The 5,000-nt window shown below is 33.5% G+C and overlaps 1 pseudogene; it reads left to right on the top strand.

Moving 5' to 3' along the window:
* The window catches only part of LOC137651978 (uncharacterized), a 2,245-nt pseudogene extending 567 nt beyond the window's left edge, over positions 1–1,678 (top strand).
* Positions 1,679–5,000: the final 3,322 nt, after the last annotated feature.

Genomic DNA, 5,000 nt, shown 5'->3' with positions numbered 1-5,000 from the left:
TATATATATACATATATATATATATATATATACATACATACATACATATATATATGTATATATATATATATATATATATATATATGTTTATATATATATATATATATATATATATATATATATATGTATGTATTCATATGTATATATATATACATATATATATGTATATATATATATATATATATATATATATATATATATATATATATATATATATATATATATATATATGTTTATATATATATATATATATATATATATATATATATATATATATATATATACATAAACAATGTACTTACACACACACATTTATATATGAAGCTTCATTTATAAATTATGTGTATGTGCATGTATGTACTATATATGTCTAAGTTCATATATATATATATAAGGAATTTATATATCTCTAAACATTCTATTCATACTCTTCCTTGAGGTCGAAGTATGAATAATAACAATAATGATGATTATATTATTAAGAACAATAATGATAATAACTGTGACGAATATTAATGTGATTATTATGACTTATGATATTATCAATTTCTTTGCATGAACATGTGCGTAGAGTAAACAAAGTATAACATATAATGCATTTTTATTCACTGGCTAAATACTGATCTTTGGCAAATATCATCAGTATCACGTCGCTTTCTGTGAGGAAGATTGTTCACCGCAACAGATCAGTGATTTCACATGATTCTGCTGGCCGAGTATTTCCAATATCGCAAGTCTTTGATAATTTTACAGTGGGTGCCATTCTTTTGTTTGTTCACGAGATATTTACTGCAAAGCAAGTATTTACGGTTAGAACCCTGATGACAGATTTGAAGACAGCCACCATAATCCCTGAAACAACCTACGAAATAGCGATGTGGCGGCTCCTGCAATGTATGGGATTCAGATATAAAACGTCTCAACGAAAGATGTATCTTACAAAAAAGTCAATTGATATGGTTTGCCGACTGATCGGGGCTCTCCGGGCTCTGAAGCGTCAGCGAGAAGATGGAATAGAGATAGTATATGTCATTGAGACGTGGTTCAACACCAGAATGAGCCCTAACAGATAGTGGGTGGACACCAGACAACCAGCTACTAGTGCCATGCATAGCCAACAGGTATCACCTGATGAGAGAGAGCGCTTGGTGGTGGTGGCAGCTGGCACAGCAAATGGATTTATTGAAGGCTCTTTCTTTTGTTATCCTGCAAAGAGTACAAGTGGCGATTACCACGGAGAAATGATAGGCGAGCTGTTCATACGCTGGTTAACAACGCAGCTTCTACCATTGCTGCCTGAACCATCAGTGTTGGTGCTCGACAACGCACCTTATCAAAGCCAGCTATTAGACAAGTGTCGGTGTCCTACCAGGGCCACTAAGAAAACAGACATTATTTCCTGGCTTCAGAGTTGCTGAATCCCTGCTTAAGACGGTGCCACAAGACCTGAGCTGTTGCTCATATGTCAACAGATCAAGCCAAAACCACAGTACATCATGGACAACATAATTCGAGAGTGGGGCCACGAGGTGGTACGTCGGCCACCTGCCCACCCAGAGCTCAATGCCATTGAGCAAGTATGGACGTGTATGAAACGTCATATGCGTTCATCTTTACAGCATTTCACCCGGGCAGACTTATATGCAAGACTGGAGGAAGCCAAGCTTTTGGCCACTGAAAGTGTTTGGGGGTCTGCAGTGAAACGATCTCGAGCCTTTGAGGTTGGGTATTGGTCAATGGACAACATTCAAGAGCCTGTTGGACCTATCATTATAAACTTGGACAACGATGACGAGGATATAGAAGACATATACCTGGATGATGACGATGATAAAAATGAATAAAAATCATTTTGATTTGTTTTCTCTATTTTTTTTCCTTTTACTTATGTAGAAATATTGATTTCTGTACTTGTAACGATACTTCTTTAATTATGGTCAGCTCAATGAGCAAGACTCAAATTCGAACAAGTTTTTTCTTAATTTTAAACAAACCTTAACATATGCTTTTACATAGTTTTATATTTTAATCTCTGTACAATTTTTTTCCCATTTCAGTTTTAATGCAGTTAAGCAGAGTAATTGGATTAATGTATTACGAAATTTATGTAATAGCACAAGTACTTAGATTATGAATTATGAGTATCATATTGCACTACAATGTAGTTATGCCTAAAGCAAATATATATATATATATATATATATATATATATATATATATATATATATATATATATATATATATATATATGTATATATATATATATATATATATATATATATATATATATATATATATATATATACTGTATATATATACATATATATATATATATATATACATATAAAGAGAGAGAGAGAGAGAGAGAGAGAGAGAGAGAGAGAGAGAGAAAAGAAGTGTATAGGGTAGCTGTGTTTTATGTCTTCATTCATAAAGTGGCTAGTAACTACGTCATACTACAGTAAAGTACCTATGAGTGGAAGGGATTTCAGTAATGACGTCTACATAGTCTCTCTCTGGTTGCGTCTAAATTTAGCTAAGTTACCCTTTCAATTTCTTCGATTTACTCTGGTAACTGCCTTTATTATTCATATTAGACATTATGCATAATTTGCCAATTAGGCTGTGGCTTCAAATACCTATTTCCAACATGTAACCCATATCCGATATTTTGGTAGGATTTCATCAGCGAAAATCTATTGGACATGGCCAGGAATTGCATAGGCTAGCCATCAGCATGAACTTTTATGGGCCACCATTTGTGTATTAAGACTTCACCTTTTAATTCGTAACCTGAGGGCTTGGCCTCGAGTTCAGCAAGAGATCAAAATTGTTTCCATGTTCTTTTAAATTCTGAATCTTGTTCCTGAGCTGGTATTAGAGAGACCCTCCTGTACGTTGATAATAATTGCCTTGTTTGTATAACACCCTTGAACGCCTTTCCGATCACACTTGCCAAAGATTCTGGAGGAGCACTATTTACGTTCTTTCTCATTTTGGGAAGCTCCAGTGCTCTAAATAATATATTCAGGGTACTCATTTGGAACACATTTGAATTTTCCTTGATCGTTGTTATTGTTGGCTAATTACAAGGGTAACAATTCATTCTCAAACGAAAGTTCTGTTCCATACAAGAAGTTTTGTTCAGCTCCCATTTCATAAATGATCCTTTTCCTTGAAGGTTTGGCACCGAGTGCCTACAAAACCATAAATCCATCACGAGTGAAGGCATCAAATCCTCTTCATATGATGTCTTCTCTTCTATTCTTCACCTTATATATATATATATTTTTTTTAATCACTAAATTAACATTAAGCATATTTTTGCAAATTTTGTCATCGTGCCCTGGAGTAACCGTTTATGTTTTCTATTTCTCTACTAAAATTCTTTCTTTACCTGAAATAGATATCACTATGACCTAAAATATAGTAGTGGTAACACTATGTTTATTGAGGAATTGATGGTTACGCTCTATCACGCTTATTCTCAGTGTCCGTAGCTTTAACTTGAGTATGGTTGCGTCCTTGACCTTGGTGAAGGATTCCTCAGTGCAGGCACCGTATTGCCCCAATTTCTTTGAAATGGTCTTTAAAGTGATTGGGGGAAGAATAGGAAGAACCTAAAAAGAAAGATCGTGTGTGCCATGACACAGCCATATGAAGGTCTGTTATTTTCCTGTTTTTTTTTTTTTTTTATATGAATAGGTTGCTGATGTAAAAAGAATCTAAAACTGATCTAAACCTCTAGGTTGTTTCACACAGTAATAAGCCTTCTTATATTCAACTGTGGTATCCAGCTATATGTTATGGTATATTTCCGTTCTCTAGCTAAATTCAGATGATTTTCTGGTTCCTTCTTCAAATCCATGAACATTCAGGGATAAACTCAACTCTGGTTTGAAATAGTTCTCAACCAGCACCTTTACCAAAAGGTATTCAGACAAGTTATCCACATTTAGCCTATTGGTATAACCCACTTTTCTCCCTGGTGATCTTGTTAGGAATGTTTTTAGTTAGAGATATTCTGGTAAGATTTTACTTCTCATGACTCTTCCAAAACTCATGAAAATGCAATTATGGTAGTTTTATTTCTGTGGAAGAATTAATTCTACCAATCCCGTTGCTTGTAAATTCTGAAGCATTGAATCTATAGATAGCCTTGTACTGTTTTGTATATGAGTTCTAGCTTTTGAAATTTTTCCGACTTTTGAGGTTCGTTCTGATGAGCAATTCTTTAGGGTGTTGAAGTTCAAACATCTTTTCAACATGATTGCGAACCTCATTTGAGCAGGGATTTTGTGGCTCCTCCTTCCAAAACAAAATAATATTTGGAAATTGTGTTTTATCCACCTGACAAATTATTTATTAATAATAAATTATCCAAATATCGAGTAAAATTAACATTTTAGGTTTAAACATGAATTTACCATCCACATTTAAAAAGCTAATGTAATATTTTCAACATATACACACATTTTGTGAGTTTTAGTATAACTTTATTATTTACGAAAATACACCTTTAAATCATTATTAGATTTCCTCTCTAGAATTTTAGATTCTTAGGAGTTAGTAATATCTACTGATATTCTATGTAATATAATTAGTTTGTGTACTAAAAATTTATGTTTAGTTTTAATGGATTTTTCCAGGAATAAGGTGTTGCTCTGATCTATGTAATCCTTTGAATTCTCTTTTTATACATAAATCCTACATTAGAAAAGGTAAGAAATAACGGCAATTGTTAGACAAGCCATACTTTTGAATTTCCCTTCTCAAAATGTTCAACATTCAGTTATTTCTTCTGTCTGCCTTAGGCTTCTTCTATACTAGCAACAATCCCCGCGACTTACCTGCTTTCGAACTGCTCTGATTTTTTTGTATTTATACTGGGCAAATAAACTGCCATGATTTAGGTTCTGCAGAGCTGCTAGGCCGTCTATACCGGGTGACGAAACTGCCGAAACAGCATCAAATCCACACCGCGGCAAAGTCACCTAGTA

Source organism: Palaemon carinicauda, chromosome 13 (assembly GCF_036898095.1).
Source record: "Palaemon carinicauda isolate YSFRI2023 chromosome 13, ASM3689809v2, whole genome shotgun sequence".
In the NCBI taxonomy this organism is placed as follows: domain Eukaryota; kingdom Metazoa; phylum Arthropoda; class Malacostraca; order Decapoda; family Palaemonidae; genus Palaemon; species Palaemon carinicauda.
Note: the sequence above shows the minus strand (reverse complement) of the source record. Positions and strands in the feature narration are given on the sequence as shown.